The sequence below is a fragment of the Cygnus olor genome, chromosome 7 (assembly GCF_009769625.2).
Source record: "Cygnus olor isolate bCygOlo1 chromosome 7, bCygOlo1.pri.v2, whole genome shotgun sequence".
Lineage (NCBI taxonomy): Eukaryota > Metazoa > Chordata > Aves > Anseriformes > Anatidae > Cygnus > Cygnus olor.
This window is the reverse complement of record NC_049175.1, coordinates 33,347,556-33,368,957: the sequence shown is the minus strand read 5'-3', so window position 1 is coordinate 33,368,957 and position 21,402 is coordinate 33,347,556. Positions and strand designations below refer to the sequence as shown.

The 21,402-nt window shown below is 46.1% G+C and overlaps 1 long non-coding RNA gene across 1 annotated transcript; it reads right to left on the bottom strand.

The window, feature by feature from the left end:
• Positions 1–1,652: 1,652 nt before the first annotated feature.
• Positions 1,653–3,284, bottom strand: LOC121073379. Its single transcript, XR_005821664.1, has 3 exons — positions 2,922–3,284; positions 2,507–2,567; positions 1,653–1,928 (listed from the first exon to the last, which is right to left on the bottom strand). It is a non-coding gene; the product is annotated as an uncharacterized LOC121073379 (long non-coding RNA).
• Between the last annotated feature and the right edge of the window lie 18,118 nt (positions 3,285–21,402).

The window sequence follows — 21,402 nt, the reverse complement described above, 5'->3', positions numbered from 1 at the left end:
GACATCCTAGAAAACATCTGTAATTTTGACGGGAAAAAAGTATGTGATTCATAGTTTTCCAGAAATATACGCATTACACATGTAACGTGTTGGCACCCCCTGGACAACGCGGTAAATCCTGAAACTTCTAAACATCACTTCTGTTTCTCTGCCATACGCACCTGTCCAAACAGCACAGCCAGTGCTGCAGAAAATGCTTCAAAATGGTGTCGCTTTGTAATGGTGTTTTCCGGTGGCATGGAGGAATATGGTGATACAAGGAGATGGGGCATCAAGAGCAGCTAAACCAGGTCATGCAAAACAAAATTATTTATAAAATGCATGGAAGGGTAACTGTAGTCAATCCACTATGCTAAACATTTCTTTATTTCTGTCTCCACCTCCATTATTTGCAGGGTACCTAATATCCCCAGGTGTGCCACAAAAGCTATTTCATGGATGCAACAAGGCAGTAAAAGCTGGCAGCAGTTCCCCACCAGCAGTCCTTGAGCAGCCCTTGGCTCCAACCCACCCGTGCATCCAGCAAAGGGTGGGGAAGGGGTGAGCAGATGTGACCGTGGAAGCCCATGGTTTCTCCCTGCGATGCCTGCTCAGCCAGCCCAGGTAGCAAAGTGCACAAAAGCCTCATTACACAAGTGCTGAGGGCCCTCTTCCTCTCCCATAGCCTCCCCAGCAGTTACAAGAAGTGACGGCAGAGCCCTGTTAAACAGAAAAAAAAAAAAAAGAAAAAAAAAAAAAACAACCTAAGCCCCCAACTTTCAGAGCTTGTTTAGGATCCTTTCTGGTGTACCTCATGCTTCGTATTTGCTTAAACAACTGTTTAAACAGTTTGGGTTTGCTCAAGCAACTAGATTTATGTCCTGGATCAGTAAATAAACCTGTAGCAGTATGCTTTCCTGCACTTACTTCTACCCTGGCTATTGCAAAATAAAACAAACCAAGTAGGAAAAAAAAACATATATGCACAGAGCCACAGTGCCTAAATTGGCATCTTTAATGAAGAAGATCAGAAATTTTAGATTTGGTTTGTTGTAGGCAAACACACAGCCTTTTGTGAGTGCTTAGCTCCAGGTTTTAGGTTCAGTAGCATCTCTCTAGAGCAAAAGTAAAAGGATGCCAAAGCAAAAGTGTTAGGACAGATGACAAAATATGAATTCAGAAACTCCGTGGCTTCGAGTTGACTTGGCTTTGGCTGGAGCTGCAGAATCTGAGGAGCTCTGGCTTACACGTTACATAGCAGAGCTCGTCATTTTCCACCTATTCTGAAATGTTGTTTTGTGATGAATACTGATTCTAACTACTAGGTGAGAAGAGAAATTTTTAATAGACTTTCACATTGTGTACATGTGGGGAAGCATTTAGAAGAAAACCCCTGCAAAGGAGGCAGATACCGACATGGAGCCGTGCTGCACACAGACCTGTTACTGGCATGCCAAACCCTTGCTTCTGAAAATATGAGCTGGTAAGGTTTAAATCACAAACACACGATAAAACGTACTTGAAATGATGCCATGTAAACGAAGGGATTGAAAAACAGCTATGTATCTCTGTCCTATTTCCCTTTCCAGGAAGGAACATCTCTTGGGTAATCTAAAAACAAAACAAAGTAGCAGAAAACTTTGCTTAACCTCAAGCTAATTTCCTATCCGGACTAAATTTAGTTGTTTAGATTCTGTTTGGTGTGTGTGCCTCCCAGCCTACTGCCTTTCAGCGGGATGCTTACTGTTAGAGCCCTCTAGATAAAACCGGCTGGTTGCATTTCGGGTCTTAGCACTGAATTTTAACCCAAGACTTCGCTTTGTGGGTCGAGGCGGCAGCGGCGGCATGGCAGCAGGAGCCTGGTGGAGCTGGTCCTTGAATTTCTTCTGTCTGGCAAAGCCCAACCTCCGCCTAGCAAACAGCTCCCAGGAATGCACTCGAGGTGACTTCTGCCTCTCAAGGAGCAGGCAAGGGAAAGAGCAAGAGGATAAAAACATTATCATAAAAGCTTCTCCACACTTATTTTGAAACAGACAGTCATGAATTCAAGGAAGATCAAGGCCGGGACCAGCCCAAAACACTTAGATTATTTTTCCATGAGTCAAAAGTTATACTCAAAACAAAAATTAGCCTACAAACACGAAGGCCCTGCTGATGCACTAAGCATTTCCCAGCACAGGTCACTTCTGCCAGCCTCCTGCTGAAGAAAAAAGTGATCTGACAAATGGTCTGGAAATTTTTTAAAACTTTATTCATTCCGCCTGTCTCTGTCCTTCTCAAACCTTTAGTTTTAAGGCCAGAAATTATTTGTACTGTCATCAAAGCACGTAAAATAAAGCACATAAAATCTGAAAGGAGCATAAAAGAGTAAAAAGTACATTTAAGGACTCTCTAAAAGTGAGAGCAAGTAGCTCTTCTGGTGCAGGGATTTGGGGAAGCTGAAGATCACAACCAAGAGCTGTTTCTCATACCCAGCTGAGAATTGCACCTTCTTCAGGGTGGGGGTCTTGCCAAGATAAGGACTCACCAGGTCACCAATCTATCGCCAAAACTAGGACTGAGTAGTATCTGCTGCTCACTTCAGCCTGCTGAAATTGGAGGAAGAAAAAGAAGGGAAGAGAAGAAACATTTTTTAAGCAGGTGAATTAAAACAACAACAACAAAACGACTTGCAGCTGGTTTTAGGTATTAAAAATAATGCCATTATTGACATGAGGCTTAATGGCGATGTCAGAACAAATGCTGCGAGATTGGTCTTTGATCCCATGCAAGTAAAATGAAGGAAAGGCAATGCCAAACACACTGCCAGAGGGACTGCTGGCATGTGGCTGGGAGTGGTGCCCCTGGTGAGGGACGGTGACGTGCGGCCAGGTTCCCCGCGCCAGCCCTGCTCAGCCTCAGCACCCAGCACCTCTGTGGGGCGGGCTTCACTGCCAGCTCACCTCTCCAGACCGGCATCCAAATTCCTGACTGTATCAAACCAGAATTTGAATGCTTGAAATAAAAAGCTTTGTGTGCTTGTAAGTCTGGCACAGGCGGCAGCTGCCACTTTTGGTTGTGCTGGAAGTAGTGTCTGCACAGGCACACACAGTGTTAGGCATCCTGTTCTTGTCAGGTTGGTAGTTTTTTCTTGTTTATGGGCAGAAAAATCACCTAAAGTTAAGTTACATGAAATGCACTTGTTAAATTGGACCTTAATTTTCTTCATGAACTGCAAGGTGCTTTTAGGATTTTGCTATTCACACTTACAAATTGTGGCAACCTGGGATGTAAATTAAAAGAAAGCTGTAATGCCAGCAATTTCACCTTCTGTAATTATTGGCACTTTCCTAGGTCTGTAGCTCACTTTGAGTTTTTGCTGGTGTAGGAACGCAGGGCCCCGCCTGACTTACAGACCCACACAGCCTCTCACAGGTCCATGGGGCTGCGTGCGATGGGCAGACTGGGATTTAGCATCATTTCCACTCCTGCAGCAGCAGCTTCTCTTCTTGGCATTAGCAAAGAAACACAATCACAGGCATGGCAAGCAGAAGCAGCTGGTTACTAGCAGTACGTGAAGTGGTAAATGATTAAAACAATTAGCTCTAGGGAGGAAAAAAAAATAAGAAAAAGTTTTACTGTAATAGTCCCATTTTTCATCTGGTGACACCCAAATCTGTCTGAGAGCTGTGAAAGCTGATTCAGGGCTGGTTTTCGGAGTAACGTGAAGGTGGTGTCAAGGACTTGTGTAATACATAACTAATAACTTTGGTTGAGTAATTATTGATAGGAAATAAGTGATTCAAGATAGAGAAGTCTCACAGCTGGCAAAATGTAGTCATATGCTGCCAGCAGTGGAGGTCACGGTAATGCTGAACTCCTTGATCCACAGGGCTTAGGTGGCGCTCAGCAAAAAAGGAAATTTATTTTCCCTGCTGTTTCCCCAAATAGTTGTTAGTGGAGCAAATCAACATCCGCAGAAGAGAAGTCTCTCTTGTGATGTAACATCCCATATGTTTTCAATCAGAATTTTCCATATGCTGCCCTTTGTTGATGCGTTTTCAAGCCATCTAAACGGCCCGATTGCAAAGAACGTGCACGCACCGCTCGGATGAGCACTGCCACTGCAACAGCGTCGAAAGGAAATGAAAGAGAAATGTGAGTCATTTGCTTCTCCGAGCAGCCGTGCACCCATGGGTCTGGCCCTGCTGAGGCAGGGGTACGGCTTTGCAAAGGGACCCTTGCAGGTCACAAGGGAGCTGCAATTCTTTTGCTCCCCCAAGCAGTGCCAGGTTTTGGATGCCTGGGTCCGTGTCATCAGCTCAGAAAGTGGTAAAGGAACCGTTCTTCCCACCAAAAAATAAAAAATAAAAAAATGTACAATTGTATGCTACTTCCATTTTCTGAGGAGGAAACAGTGATTTGTCTCAGCCTGGGAATTTGGCAGCTTTTGGTGAGAAAGGAGTTAAACAGCAAGTTCGTGGTAACTATGGAAGAAAACATGTTGTTTGAACTGCTTCTTTCCAGGGTAAATAAGCATTCATGTTCCGTAGCACCTTTTCTCTTTGAGGTGCTGTGTCTCTGGCTTGGCTGGCTTTTGTTGAATCCCAGCTCAGGTCTAACACAAATAATGTGCCACACCTGAAGGTGCAGGCGTGCTGGAAAATGCCAGCGCAAGAAAAACAAATAAGAAAGGCCCTGAAATGCAGCCTCCTCAGCAGACATGAATTCCAAGGCACAAACTATTTACCTTACAAGGGCTAGCTCATCCACTGAGCTGTGTTGAAAACCCAGACGAGTGTCCAGCAAATGAATTTCACACTATGGCCTTTTAAAGTGTTGCAGCAGCACCACTGCGGCTGGAGAAGCCCCAGATCCTCTTTCTCTTTTGTTCTGAAGCAGCACCTCCAAGACACGCTACTACACTTCACCCCAGGTCTCACGTCCAAACACAAAGCCACTCTGTCTCCTCAAGAAGAAGCCCTGCTTAGCAGCCATGCTTTGGAGGAGCCGTTCCCATATCCCCGCTCCTCAGCCCAGGCCATGCCCTCTTGTGCTTGCGGATGATGGACTACGTGCCAAGGACTTCCCTACGGTTAACATCAGCTCTCCCCGTGCGACTGTCACAGCTGGACGTGAAGGAGGTTGTCACAGACTGGCGGTGGTTGGCAGGGGCCTCTGGGTCGGTCTGGTCCCACCCGTGCCCACGCAGGCCGCCCGCAGCAGGGTGCCCTGCTTTCTGAGGAACTCCAAGGAGGAGGTTCCACAGCCTCCCTCATACACAGACACGTTCAAACATGAAATTAAATTAAGTAATACCCCAAAAGCTTGGGGTTAAATTAACCTTGTGTAAATCAGCACCGAGAACCAGCAGTTCCATGGTGGCACTGTGTGACACCTGCCTGTTTCACCGCACAGGCCGAGGACCTGTTCTGGACATGAACCAGGTTTAGGAAAAGAGGCTGCATACCCTGAATAGTTTGAGTTAAACTCAATTCCAAAAGTAATTCATGATTTATTTTCTGGAGACCTCTGATTCAGAGCTCCAGAACTGTCAATAACTCGCTGTAATGGGAGTCACCTAAAGTTGTATGTCAGGTAAATGAAACTCTACCTACCTCTACACCCTCTGCAAAAATCTTGCGTGCTAGGCAGCAACTGGCACCAAGGGTGGACACCTCTGAGGTTGATTTCCTTGTTCCCCAAGGGAAAAATGTGGGGGAGTTCAATCTTCACACCTTAAAATGGTCTGAAAGTACATCATCAATAAATATTTGTGGTGTTCACCGGGCAAAACTGAGAGGAGAGGCACAGTAAACCTGGTGGTGACATTAATTATCAAGATTTCATAGAAGTGGTTAAGCAGCATATTGCAAGATGCAAGAAGCAATCAAAACATGCAGAAACCTCATTTTTTGAATGCTTTGCCACTCCGGCATCTGATGACGAAAACGGTTCTTTAATTATTTAGTATAAGGCTTTATTACGAGCTTTACACAAAAGGGTCCCAGATTAACCTTGCATAGGAAGTTTCGATCCTGTCATTTCATTGTTTCTGTGGACCTGACTTTGCAAGACTAATAGCGTTCTTCCCTGTACTGTGTGCATCCTGTACTCACAGAGCATTTGCTGGTAGTCAACTGCTGGCTTTACAAAGGAAGCTGTGTGAAAATACTGTATTTTCAACGGCCTTAACAATGAACAAAAACAGTTCATGGTAGTAATGTATGTACTGTGCTACACATTGTTCATGCTCTGAAAAGGAAGAGGAACGTGGTCGGCTTGTTCAGAAATGAGACAGAAATGCCATTGAGATTTCATTTCCTGTAAAACAGCTTGCAAAAAGCTACAGTCACTGCAGTCCTACCACAGGTTTTTGGGTAGCGTTGCATTTTGTAATATCTGCCCCATCTTTCCGAAATCACTCATCCAAGGTTAAAAAGGCTAAAAATGGGTCTGCTTTTAATTAGCGAAAGAACCCCAACAGCTCGAGCGGATTGTGAAACTGGCTGGCCAAGGACAACCCCTTTGGATGGGGAACAGAGATCATTTCCCCTGACCGCTGCTCCGGGTGAGGAGTGGGAGGGAAGTCTCGGGGCTTCTCTGCAGCTACACAAGCCTTGACATGTCTGGTAATTAAGATATTCATTAAATAATCATCCATTATGTGTCCAATGATGTTCAAGAGGCCGCTGGTCTCCTTGCCACAAGCAGCAGTGCAGATACCCCGTTGGAAGTTAAACCCTGCTGAAGTAATTGTTTAAAGTAGTTGCAGGCAAGCGAAAATAGAAAAATGTTAAATGTTGCTTGTGTGCTAGCTGTGCACACCACTGTTCAGGCTCATTAATCAGCCTCCAAAAATCACGGGATGGCTTGAAATCTCGCTGTTATTTGGAAATTAGCCTTTAGGGGCTCTGCTTGTTTAACTCTGGCTTTCTGTGACTCAGGATATTTTTGGGGTGGTGAATGTTGATTTAGCTGCTTCCAGCTAAAACCATTCTTCTTCCTAACTGCAAATCATGGGATTTGCAAAAAAAAAACAAATTGCAGGAGTTGGCAACATTGTGCATATGTTGGGTGGCTTTTATGGGAAGAGAGGTCATCAATGGCCTCTACTTTCCTCCATCTGTTTGCATGGAGCATAGAAAGGCAATATCATTGCCACATGAAATCAGAAAATCATCATTATATCATCAAATAACGCGAGTTCAAAGGGACCCACAAGGATCATTGAGTGCAACTCCTGGCTCCACACAGGACTACTTAAAATGTAGGTAGAAATGCCAACTGCACTTTAAAAACCCATCTTCAAATGCAGAAGCTGTCCCGGGGGAACTGAACTGAGAATGGTGCTACGATGGTCACTTTGACCAAGAGAAAGCATTCTGAACAGTATTTTAGTTTGTATATATGTATTTAAATATGTTGTGACCTTTTTGTGGGAACTTCATTTCCTCATCTCTTCCTCTTCCTCCTCCCCTCCCACCTGAAGCAGTGGCTACCGTAAAAGTCCCAGATGCATTCCATTTCCTGCAGTAAAAATTAAAATCATTGCCTTTTTTGTAAATATCTGCCAAGGATGGAGATGCACGACTTAAGAACTTTCTTCAACTGCTTTAGTTCTAAATGAATAAATCAGGAGGATTTGGTGAGCTATCCAGCATTTTCTAATTTGTTTCCATTGGCAGAAGCGCTGCAGTGAGTTACATCCAAACAAATTTGGTGGCAGCATCTGCTCTATAATGACCTAAATGTCTAAATCTAATTTTAGAAAGTGACTTTTAAGGGTTCAAGCAAGGCTTTCACAGCTTGGTCCTGATTTTATTTTCACTCCTTTAAGCGAAGGGCTGATTCCTGGCGTTTATATGGTCAGTGTTGGTTTACAGGTCTGTGGTAGGCCCCACGCCAGACCCACACGCAGTCACAAGGCCCTCACATTTTCAGATATTAGCACTGGTTGTGATGCAGGTGGAGGGGGGCCGAGCCCTCAAAGCTGCTTTGACTTACCCAGAGGCAAGCCTGTAGGGTGAGGCAACACATTTCAATACCCACCTGACAGAGTTGAAGAAAAATGGGCAAGCTATGGTATTGAGCAAACCTTCAGCAAGCCTGACACGAAGCAGAAGTTAAAACCTATATTGACATTTGATGTAACCGGTATAATGCTGGCTATGCTAACCAGGCAGGGCACTTGAAACAAAGAAGGTGCAGCAGAGCGGGCAGGATGTCAGCCCGGGAGGAGTCACCAGGCCATTGGCAAAACAACAAGGAAAAATCAGCAGCAAAGTTGGAAAGGTGCAAGGAACCCTGTTTCCGTGAATCCTGTGTGTGGTTGCTGCTGTGCACTGCCATGGCTGTTGTTCCCGGACTGACTTCTCAAGGCAGACTGTAAATATCCCAGCTGGCAGAGGCCGTGGTTGGGTTTCACTGACTGCTCCCAGGAGGATTCTGGTGACGTGAAGGGGCTGTGAGCAGAAACGCGTCTTCTTCAGTCATCTGTGTTTAAGGTTTGTCTGGTAACACCTTGACCGCTGCATCTTGAGCGTGGTTATCTGGCTGCGTGAGCTGGGGACCAAGGGGTGCCCGAGTAGGGTGGTAGGCCCTCAGGTGAATAAACTGAACATCATTTCTGGGGAGGTGCCACTTGATCCGAATGCACAATCTGTCCCTGAGCACCATCGTTTTATTCCTCATTACCAGCTCTGATCACAGCCTGTCCCCGACGGGCTGGGCTGCCTTTGGGACCTGCCTGTTGGGCTGGAGCTCGGGCAAACAGCACTGCTGGAGCCTTCTGGCAACTCACAGCTTTTATAATCCACCTGGAATTAATACGAAAATACTCTTAAAAATCCCACTCGCAAGAAGGGCCTCTGCGTTCCTTCAGTTCTCAACCTTTTTGCATTTTTTTCCACAATTCCTTTCAGCTGTCGCTGATGGAAGTCACTTCTGGGGCTCTGCCGCTGACTCTTGCATCAGATTTGGGTTGCTGGGTTTTGCTCCAATTTGTTCTTTTATCATCTGGAATTCCACTTTATTCCAAATCTGGGTTTCTGAGCTTGGATGGGCCTGAGTGCCCAGGACTGCTCCGTAGGTATATGTATGATGTTTACTTCCAGCCTATACAGGGTGTTAAAAAATGACTCATTATGTCATATTGTACTCAAAAGAATATAAAGGCATAAGCAACACCATATTTCTTAGCCATATGAGGAAATATGCTCTTGAAGGGTGTTTTATATAAGTAAGATATAATTCTGAAGTGAAACTAGTAACATTAATAATGCTGATGAAATGTACAATCAGCCTCAAAAGATAAAAGGGATTATTTCTGTACATGGCGTAAATAAGCTCTTAAAGAACATGCTCAGTGTCTTCAGTCACGTATAGCTTTGGTTTCGTGTTTCAGGAATCTTGTTGTATGATTTTCTTTTCTTTTAAAGCTAGTGGTAAAAGCACTTTTCAGGTCAAAATAGTAAATAATGAATCACCCACAAATTCAGCTCATTTCCTATCTCTCACTGAAAAAATGTTGATTCCAGGCATGGGAGCGTAACTTTGAGCCAAACAGTAATTTCTTTATGGTGTGCATGACTCATAGGAAAGAACGTCTCATGGGGATGGCGGTAGAAAAAAAAAATAAAGAAAGAAAACCCATCAGTAAATTTGTTTTAAAGGAACAGGCAGTCAAGTAAAGGGCAGAAGGTCAGCAAAGGCCCTCAGCCATTTCTGCATTGCTCATGTGGTCCTAAGACATCCTCCAGCTCCCCTGCCTCTGTGGGAGCTGCCGGCACAGGGGCAGTGCCCACGAGAGGACAGGAAGGCAACCAAAACCAGAATCAAGAGAGGATTTCACGCCGTCTTGCAAGGCCCTGGGAACAGATGGCTTCTCTTCAGTGAATGCCCAGTGGTTGCCCTCGGTGTGCACGAGGCCTCTGATTCCCCATGCTCCAAGCCAGGGTCAGCAAGCACCCTCTCTCCTATTTTTTTTTTATTAATTTTATTTTTATTTGTAATGCCCAGTGCCTTGTTAGCAGCTTTACACAAGTCTCTCTTTTGCATTACACTTTCCTTATTCACAAATGCAAGTAAGAGCAGTTTAGCCTCCTCCACCCGCTGCTTTGAGCTCTCTTGATGGTCCCATAGATGTTATAAATATTGCACGTCCCTTCTTGAAAGTGACTCCCCCTCAGGCAGATTTATTCAGCAGGGTAAATTGATACGCATCAAGATATTTCATGGAAATTGATTGTGAAATAAAACAGCATTTCAACTCAGCTTTCAGCAGCAATATCTCATCTGATTTGCATCTCTTTTTTTTTTTTTTTCCAAAAGTGCTAATGGATGATTAATTTCAACAAGCATTGCTATGTGCATTTACATAATTATTTATGAGTAATTAACACATCTTGCCTTCTGTTCCAGAGTCAATACCACGTGGCCAGGAACACAAAACTAGACAATGGCACAACACTGAACTGTAAGTGAATTCACTTAACAAGTGATTCGGGTTCCAGCAGAACATAATTTGGGACCTTGGGATAAGCACCTTTCCTTCTTAAGGATGTTGCACCAGGTGAATTATGTACTTCTATACTGTAGTTACTATAATAAATAAAACAGATAGCTCTGCTTCTCAATGAATGCTTAGAAGACAAAATAAAAATGTGCACTTCAGAAAAGTTTCTTATTTAAGAGTTAATTCCTGCCGATGTAGGAAAATGCATTACAAAATTAATATTTGTCTTTCAAAATAAGCTGATGAATTTAATGTCTTCCCACTCAAATATACTCTCTCACCTGCTAAAATACGACAGCACTGACCTTACCTGGGTGGCTGGATAACACTGCTGGCAGGCCCACCAGAGAGCTGCTTCTAGTGGGTGAGATTCACCGAACACAAATAACCTGCAGGAAGGTCAGATTTGTTAATAATGGCGTGGCTTAAATTACTTAAGCCCTACTACTGGGTCAGGGAGAGCAGCAGCTGTGAGCCACCATTTCCAGCTGTGGTACATTGGGAAGGGATGGTGCATTAGGGGGAAGTTGTGGGCTAGGCTTTGACAAACATTTGGGGAGGCATCAGACTGGTGGCAGCCTTGTCTCTGGTCCCCAGCGCCTCTTCTGCACAGGAGTTTGGGGCATCGAAGCGTGGGGCAGCCCGGAGCCTGCTTCGCTAAGTGGCCTCGTGGGCTGCTGACCGCAGTGCGTTATCTCACTGCTGTGGGTTAATAATGGCTGGAGACTTATTGGCCTTCCAAACTTATTAAATGGTATTTTCCTTCAACACCAGAGATGCAGAACAAGCTGTGAGGGTGCTGCGCCCACCACTGAGCTCAGAGGCAGACACTGGGGAGCTCGCCTCAGCCCGAGCAGATTTTCTGCACCGGCTAAGCACAAGAAGCCAAGGCCTGGCCAGAGCACACGTACGTGCCGAAGAGACCGTGGCGAAGGTGAGCGCGTGTGCCGAGGAGCCTGGTGAGCGTAGCTGTTTGCTGGTGGCAGCAGGAGCAGAGGGAAAAGTTCTGGTTTTCCAGTGGGAAAAGTGACGGCAGTGTGAGCTACGTCGGGTCTGGAAAAAGGAAAAAGCAATTAGTCTAACTGGGACCGAAGGCCTTACGAGTCTGAAAATGTCAGCCTTTAGTTTGCAAACTGTCTGTGAAGGATTGGGTGGTGCACGGCCCAATGTAGATAACTAAACAGACATTGGGTATGTCCAAATTAAATGTTTGCACTCTGCCTGTGATTACAGTGACCTCGGGGCGCACAGGACCGCAGGAGACCCATGCTCTTTATTACAATGGAGAAACCCAGCGGCTAGTGAATGTGAATGTGAATGAGTAAAGGAGCTAACTTCACATCAGCACAAAATCACAGAATATCCTGAGTTGGAAGGGATCCACAAGGATCATCAAATCCTACTCCTGACTCCACACAGGACTCCCCGAGACACAGACCCTGTGTCTGAGAGCAGTGTCCAAACATTCCTTGAACTCCCTCAGGGTCGGTGCTGTGACCACTGCCCTGGGGAGCCTGTCCCAGTGCCTGACCACCTCTGGGTGCAGAACCTTTCCCTAACGCCCAGCCTGACCCTCCCCTGTCCCAGCTCCATGCCGTTCCCTCGGGTCCTCTGGCACCAGTGTTCATTCAGGTATCACTGAGAGATCAGTGACAACACTGCGTTATATTTCTGATGGTGTTTTACATCCTATTCTTTCATTTCAAGTTAATTAACATTTTGTTTGAATAATGACAACTTTGCACAGATAGGGGATGGCTCCTGTTTACCAGTGCGCTGGCTGGCATCACCTGTGTGTTTGTCTGTGAAGAATATCTCATTTCACTGACTTTCAGATTAGATTTTAAAAGCAAGACCCTAGAGGGAAAATGTCCTTCATCACATTTCTCATGAGTCGATGTTTATGATGAGCAGCTTATGGCACTAATTATTTCTAACTTTCACTAAATCCCCTTTTCTTTCTTATTAGAACAGAATTAACCAGATGGGATTTTGTTAGAGAGAAACTACACTTAAAACCAAAGAGCTGCACTCCAGCTAGAGGTGGAAGAGCCAAGAGACAGAGGCCGAGGGGCTGGGCTGTTGGTGTTGTGCCCCGTCCTGCACATCTACGGGCTGCTCCACTTCAAAGGGAAGCAACAAGAACCTCGCAGGAAGCTTGCCTTCATGTTGTCATGGCCATCGTCACTTCTGTTTGTTTGTTTTAAAATGCTCCACTCCACTGGTGGACGTGGTCAGCTATGTTACAACGCTGTTTCCAGACATGGAAGAATGTTTATAAATCTGTGGGGAAAGATTTAGCTATCTTTTGAAAATAGGCTATTTACGTATCTGGGCGTAAAAGACATATTGATGTTTGGTGCCGAGCCCTCTCCCACCAGCCTCCCCCCTGCTCTGGGTCACTGTGGTCGTGTTTGTAGGGCTGACCCCGACCCTTCTTTGTTGTTGTCCCTGCAGGGACCTGACCGTGACCCTTCGGAACAGGCGAGCTCCAAGTGACACCAACGGCACAGGGAGTCCTTGCAGGAGACTGAGATGGGCTCAGTCACACACCTGAACAGAAAGAGGGTGTCAGTGACCTTTGTAGTTAAGATGCTATGAGCAGTGCAGGGTAGGAGTTCGCCCCAAACCCATACTCGCCCCGTGGGAAGGGCTGGTGGACTAGTGCCACACCAGTGCTCCCTCATTGCCCCAGGGGATCGCAGCCCCAGGGAAATGCTGGCTGCTCCGACCCGGGGCAGGGAGATGAAGCAGGGGCTGCAGCAGCTCCTGCGTTTGCACACAGTGGGGTTCGACAGGAGCCGGTAATGAAAAACAAAGCTGCAGGCAGCAGGTTTGGGAAACGGGCCTTCTGGAGTGGCTGCTGCGGAGTGCCGGGGTCACCCAGCAGCGAGGAATCAGCCCGTTTGTGAGGCAGCGCGTCCCTGGCATTACCCTGGGACGTCTTCCCCCAGAAGTACAGACAGCCCCAAAGGCAGGCAAGGATTTCTGTGTAGAAATGGAACCCCTGGGGGGAACTGGGTCTGCGTGGAGGCTGGGGACTCAGCCCTGTTCTTTGCGTTTGTGGAGCACCAGGCGCAGCGGGGCTGGGTCCCTTGCTCACCTCACTCTCCACGACGGCTGCCGTCATCGCAGGGCTGAGCTGAGCCCAGCGGATGATCACTTTTGCACACCAGGCTAAAAATGACCTACCCGCTATGTATTTAACAGGACACGTTACTTCTGGGGACGGTGATGTCGCACCGAAAGGACGGGGAGCGCAAAATGCACCAAACCTTGGGGCAGCTTCCCTGGGCGAGTCTGGCAGATGAGCTGTTTCATAGTCAGACCACAGGGATTCCTCTTTATTTTCTGATTAAATAAACAGCAGAGAGCACGAGGCCCTGCGAGGACATTTGTAAATCCCGGGTACCATCTGCTGGCGGGAGCAGGCAGCACCCAACGCCTTGCAGGCACCCACCCATTGTGGTGGGATGCGCGGCAATGCCCTGCCTCCTGCCAGCCCGGCCACGTTTCAAGCACAAAACCTCTCAGTACGCAGATGTTTAATGAATATAATTTTATTTTCAAGTTAATTTCATCAAACTGTTCGTGTTTGTAAAGTGCAAACTCCGCAGGAAAGACATTCAGCAACCGAAAACATCACACCCGAGACAGACATAAATTGGCGTGTGGCTTACTCAGCATCTCAAATTTGGGTAGATGCCAGAGTTAACAGATTTCAAGCCCAATTTTTGCCAAGTAACATAACACAAACTGTAACATCAGACGCGCACAGTGACGTTACAGGCAGGTTAATGCATGCAGAAGAGCTTGGAGGTGTCTGACAGCAGTGGGCGGTTGCAGGATCAGACCCCGGCAGGGGAGATTGGGGCATTCCTCCTGCTGAGCTCAGGGCACCTGCCCTAAACCTTGTGAGCAGCAAAGTCACACCTACAGGTGTGGCCAAGCAAATTCCATGCCTCACTGTGGACTGACACCGGTGACACAGAGACAAAAATATTTGTAAAGCATTATGTGCACAGAGTCCCTGGACAGGGTGCTGTTGACTGTTACTGTAAGAAAAGTGGTTCGCACACAAACGGATGGAGAAGAGGCAGCCAGAGAGGGGCAGAGGGGAGGGAAGATGCCAAAGCTGTGGTGCCAGGTGACAGCTGAACCCTCTGTGGGTCTGGGAATGCAGAGCGAGGGTGGGGGAGGCCAGGCTGGAGGTGGCTGCAGGGCTGCTGAACCCTCGGGGGAAAGGTGCTTCGACGCTTGGATAAGCTCACAAAAAAGAGCACCGCATTCCCAGGAGCAAATACGTGACCCCTTGTAAAAATCTGCCTGATTTCCCCACCATCAGAACTTGTTTCATCGATTTAATTTTCATCGGGGTGAAAAGGAAACAGGCATATTTCTGCTTTTCAGCCTGTTGGAGGTATCAGAGAATAGTTGTACACAGATCCCTTACTCCTCCTGAAAGACTAATTTATTTTTGCTTCACTTCAGCGTGAAAGCTCCTCTAATCTCCTATCTGGAGGATATCAGGCAGCTGTGAAGTAACCTAATGAACCTAAAAGAACTGATTGCTGATGATCCTAATCAGTCGCTTCTCTATTGCCATTTGGTATCTTGCTCCATCAAAGGAACAAACTGTGAATGAGCAAATTAAGTGTGATTTAAGGACACTTAAATACTCACAGAATGGAGCTGCAGATGAAATTGCAGTGGTTTTAGTTCTTAATTTTCAAAATTCCTCTCAATCATTTCTGTCATTATTCTGGATATGCAAAAATGAGGTTTCCAAACCAGACATCTGAACAAATCAAATAAAGCAAATTATACACATATATGGAAGAGGGACACTAATAATCTCTGTCTGCAAAACAAGTTTATCTGGCTGCTGCTTGCCAAGAGGTTTTTGCACTCTGATAATTCAAGAAAAATACTGGCAGTGCTCTGAGTGAGGCTCCCCTGCCAAGAGACACAGGGAATAATCCCCTGAAAAGTGAAGCACAGAAAAATCTGGGCTGCAGCTCAACATACCACTCGGTCATCACGCTCACCACCCCAAGCGGGCAGCAATACAGGGTGCCAGCATGGCTCAAGCAGCAGCCCCGTGTGCGTCCTACAGATAGCCACGTCTCAACGGCACGTGTGCGTGATGGCGACCAGATTTGTTCCTGGCTGCATTTCAATTGCAAGAACCACGTTAACTTAAATACTTTGCAAATAGAGCTCCTACTCACTTGGGTTTAGCCTGATGATGCTGGCAAGCGCTGCCGGGAAGCAGGATGCCCACCCAGGTGTGATGGACCCTGCCTGGATGAGAGAGTTGTACAGTGACCCAGTAATTCTTCAGCCCAGCAAGAAGTTTTACTCAGTCTAAAGAAAAGATATGCAAAAATAGGTGCATTCTCAGAAAAAATCAGGCAAAACAGCAAGCTGAAAGTCTCAAGCTCTATCTGTATCTGACCACTGGATTCAGAGCATCCAGGAGCATTTCCACTGACACCTTTACACTGCAGATTAGATCATCCCCTTCTTTATAGTGAGATAGTGATGGTAGATTGAGAGTTTGACCAACGTCCCCCTGTGCCACTCCCTGGGGGCTCTTCCCCGACCATCAGTGAGGTCCTTTGGCCTTTCTGGAGGCAGGCAAGGGTTAACACACAGCTGTCATATAGTGCTATTTTTAAAAGCAATTAAATGACAGTGTGCTATTGCACAGCACACTCTCAGGAGTCTCTGCTAATCGAGGTGGTTACCTTAAGCTAACTATAACATTTTTGATTCCACTGAGATATGCAATTCTAGCTCAAGCAAGCATGTTTGAACTACATTTTATGGTAAAAAATACTATGCACAAACAGTTCTTCCTGAGAACTACCTCAGCGTGCCAGAGCCAGCAGGGCTGAAAGCTATTTTCGTTGTAACATGAATGAAAATGTTTCTCTAGTTGCTGGGCAAATTTAGAGCAAAACTGAAAAAAAAAAAAAAAAAGAGAGAGAGAGAGCAAGAGAGAGAGAAAAAAAAAAAGAAAAAAAAAAAGAAAGACAGGGAGAAGTATTTTAAGAGCTGGGATTCTCTCTGTACTGCAGGGGACCAAAGCACCCACAGGCCAGCTGCCTCCTGGAGAGCTGCACCAGAGGCTGGGCACGGTGAGGTCCTTCTGGTGCCTTAGGAACCATCCCCAGGACGGGGAGCACTACTTGTTTGCTGGCTCAGGACACCCAGCCCATGGGTTTGTAATCCCCTGTTCATCCTTCTGATGAGCACAAGCTGAAAGAGAGGTCACCAGGATTTGCCCCAAATAGCTCTGGTCCTCAGCGTGTGGAGCCAAAGTTTGGATAAGCATAAAAAGCTTTGTATAAGCCATGTTAAAGTAAAGGGCAGATTAGATCACTGGACTGTCTGATCATTTACAAGCAACTTATTTTCAGTTTCCACAAGGGATCCTGATTTTGGAGCAGGTAGAAGATGGCTTTTTAAGGGATTAAGTATCATTAACAAGAAAGTTTATGAAAGTTTTCTTTTTTTTTTTTTCTCTATCTCCTGATCCTCCGAAGAGTCTCACCAAGGCAGGCTCTACTGGCGAGCACAGCTCCTAAAATACTCAATATTTTAGTATTTAGTGTTTCCTGAACCACAAGGAAATCGCCAATTACCAAAGCCAGCCTGGCTGCACAACCGCCGCCATTTTAAGCGCAACACTCTCTGAACACACAGAGGACAATACTTTAGCCGAAACCCTTCCCTATCCTAAAGCCTGGGGAGAGTTGACCGAACCCAATCCAGGTACAAAGCTGGACTTCTATGTGAAATAGAAACACCACAGAATGCACAGGACCCTGCTCACCACCAGCTGTGACCACGCTGGGCTGCAGGAACGCAGCCAAGTATGGTGCCGGTGCCCACAGAGGCCCTGCTGCCTTGGGATGGCCTCCCCACGGAGGCTTTTCTTGGCTCATTTAGCTGCCCCGCTCACTTCTTCGCTTTGCCCTGGTAACCCATTTTCTCTTTCCACAGTCACATTAATTGAAACTGAATATTTAACGAGAAGAGGCATGTTTATCCAACATGAGGAGTCGTAGCTGGCCTGGGAGCAGAAGTACAAACAGTCATAAGCGCTCTTAATATTGCAGCACAAAATGTCCCCAAAACTCCCCAAAGTAAAGCTTAACCCTTAAAAGGACAAAGTGAGGGGAGAGATGAAGGCAGAAGCTGCCACTAAGCGCTCAGCCTGCCTGCACACAGTGTCCCCAGGGGCAGGGCACCACAGAGAAGTGACTGACAGAGGCCCCAAGGCCCACGGCCTTGTTTCTTCCCTGCGAATGGGCCTTGCTTTGGGACTTGTTTGGGCTCCTGCTTCACTGAATGGAGAGAGGCAATCCAGAGATTGTTATTCTGTTAGGAATTCTGTTCTGGTGGCACATACCTGTGAGAACTTGACATCGAGTTCACTTGACACTTGTCACTTGACACCTTGGATATTTTCTTTTCATCTGCCGAGAGTCCTCCAAAAGCTGCAAAAGGGGTTGCGAACACGCTGCCAAGGGGAGGCAAGGAACACCTCCAGTCACCAGAAGGACACAGGAACAAAACCAGGCCTCACAGACCCGCAGTCAGCCCCCCACAGAGGGGCTCTGCTCTGGCTGAAGGGCTGCCCATGGTCAGGCTGCAAACGTCTTGAGTTCAGGTGGTAGGAATTGGCGACTGCGTTTGAACACCAGCCGGAATTTTTTTTCTGGCCAAGTCTCCGCTGTTGTTCAAACACTTCCCCTCGAGTGCATAGAGCAAAAAATTAAAAACATTTCTGAGGCAGGAAGGGCAGGCAGTCTTCAGAAACAAAGCGAGAAATTCCCCTCCAGCTTTCAAGCATTAGTTTGTACATATGAGTCGTTTGAGCTAGCAGCTAAAAGAGTAGTGTTTGAGTGAAGTATTGCTTGCTGGGCTGAATGAGGAGATACCTGGTTGCTGGAAGGGGTGTATGTAGCACGGTGAGCGGTGTCAGCGATACTGCACTCCTTCACGGGCCATGAAGCGCAGGTGAGGGGAGGCTTGGCCGCCTACCCCGCACTCTGATCCTCCTCCCACCCTCACTCCTCCGCTGCAGTTTTGTCCCAGAAAAGCATCCGTCTGCCAGGGAAACACGTCCCTATGGTAACACACAGAATATCTTGACGCAGACGTGCTCGTACTCTGACAGCCCGTGCTTTTTGTGACACCTCTCATGGTAACATCATGAGTGCGTCAGAAAGATGACGGGAGGCCTCCTGTATCCAAGGCACCATTTGGATGATTTTCTACTGAATACCTTTTTTTTTCTTCCTTCAGTCTTTCACTCTTCCGGCTCTTGAACTCTCATCATGACTGTAATTTTTTCTGAAATGTTTTGCAAAATCTGTGCATTTACTTTATCAGCAAAAATCCGTAACCTCAAACGAGATGTTTTTGACAAGACCTACTTTCCACCAAGCCATGCTGACAAGTGCGTGAGTGTGACTTCATTTCTCTCTGAACTGAATTCCAGTTCGGCTTTCCCCTTATCGTGGTCGGGTACTAACAAGACTCACTTGTACCTATGCCACCAGCAAGACGGATTTCTAGCTATGCTGTTTGTACACTCTGTTACTTGGGATAACACTGTTATCATTTTTTCCCACTCTGTTGGGAGTAAATATGCTAAGCACGTCATAAATTTACCAATTAAAAACACCTTGTGCACAAGTGTGAGGGTGTGTGTCTGCAGGGCGGTCACCAAAGCCCCATGGGTCGCAGTCAGGACTTCTGATCTCAGAATGAGAACAGGCCCCAAGGGCAGCCACCAGTCACAGCCGACAGCTCTGGGCTCTGCCCTAAACACCTGCAGGGTCCAGAAACTTGGAGACATCTTGGAATGATACTAGCAATTAAAGTTGTCCTGGAGCTTTTGTTCATTTAGGAAAAGGAGTAACAAACGGCTTTAAACTAAAAATGGGCAGGCTTAGATTAGGAAGAATCCTTTATTATGAGGGCAGTGAGGCACTGGCCCAGGCTGGCCAGAGAAGCTGTGGGTGCCCCATCCCTGGAGGTGTTCAAGGCCGGGTTGGTCAGCCTGGTCTGGTGGGAGGTGTCCCTGCCCATGGCAGTGGGGTGGAACGAGATGGTCTGTAAGGTCCCTTCCAACCCACACCAGTCTGTGCTCCATTGATTCACTGCACACAAAGACACGATAGCACCAGGTACAAGGGCGTTCTGTCTTTTAGCCTCTAGTGAGCAGAGTCACAAGGCTGATGTTGAACATGGAGGGGGCTAAAAATAAACTGTGGTCTGTGACGCCGTGATGTACTTACACTTTGTTTCATTAAATAGCACAGCCTTGCAGAGAACCGGAGACCAATCTGGACCCTGCTTTTGGCTATGGGAAAAGTTGGGCTGGATGAATATTGATACAAATTTAGTTATGCATTTGCATGCTTCAGGGGCACTCTCCTCCAGTGTCCCCTCCTGGTTTCCAAAGGCTCTTCTTGAGAAGATGGAGAAATAAGGAATCACCATCTGTACTATTGGTAACAAGAGGATATAAAGAAACCACACAAATTATTAGTTTGGGCTACCTATAAGCAAATTATGTAAGTCAGAATTTTATTCACTTATAAAGCAGAAATTATAAGTCTCATGCTTTGGAGACCTTTCCTTGAAGGTGAGAGGCCAGGATTAAACTCAAGCCCAATACTTACCCAACGTATCCACTACATAGATCCGATAGGCAAAATAGAAGTCCCATCATTTTTTGTCGCAGCAGAATCCACTCCACTCTGTTTCTGCTCCTTTTGTCCCTGCTGTCAACATTAAGGAAGCCAGAAAGAGTATGCTTCTGTGCCAGAAACAATTAAGTGGGTTTTGAGACTCCAGAGCAACCAAACTGAAGATGATTATTTTCTATTTTACATATAGCTTGGAATAGCTTTGCAGTCATGGTAAATTTCAAATATATTTTTTTTGCATTTTTAATGGAGAGTTTAAAAAATATTCCATTTATTTTGTTCCATTTTGTTCCTGTGCTTGTGTTCCTGTTAATGCCAAGAACCCCTGCAAAATACTTCTGCTATTTCCATAAATCCATGAGCACAGTTCATCGTTTACAGACATATGCATGCTTGCACACTACAGGTTCATAATTAGGCAGGATAAATGTCAGAACTGTAAAAAGAAAACCACAGCCCATTCGGTGCTGGATGGCAGAATCCAGTGGGAGCAGTGGGTGGCTGTGAGTTGCCTGAAGATCTGAGCCCTGGCTGTAGTCAGCAGTGACAGATGGTGTTTGTCAAGGGGACAGAGCCTCGCCTTCTTATTTTATCATGGAAATTTCACAGTAAGAAAACTATCAACGTTCACTGTTTTAGCTAACAAATTTAAGAAATAGATCCCACCGAAAAAAAGCCAGAATTCCTGCTGGAAGAGAAGCAGCCAGATGAAACTGGCAATTAAAAAGTGTGGTTTCTTTTATCCAGAGACATCGTCAGACTTTGCATATATTTTAATTTCTCATTCGGGAAATGCACAGAGCATATACAGAGATTACATCCAATACAAATTTATCATTACAGAACAATCAGAAAATAAAGATACAATCGACACATATTTAGTGTAGCAGAACAGATTGAAGGAACTGATTCAAGCTGAGAATGAGATGAAAAATACTTACCAAGTGATTTTTACACAGATGAGATATTTAAGCCTAAATTAATATTCTCAGCCAAGATGTTGCATTGTTGCAATCTTTTTGTTTAACAGCTGTAGCAGACTTGTGCATAGCAACCAATTATAAAGCAGAAGCCCATCATCTGAGAGCCCCTTCAACAAGCCCCCAGAGAACAGTCCCAGTCTGAAGCCCCAGCCTACAGAAGATGGTGACAGGATCCAGCCAGAGGAAAGGGAACAGTCTGGCCAGCGCGACAGGC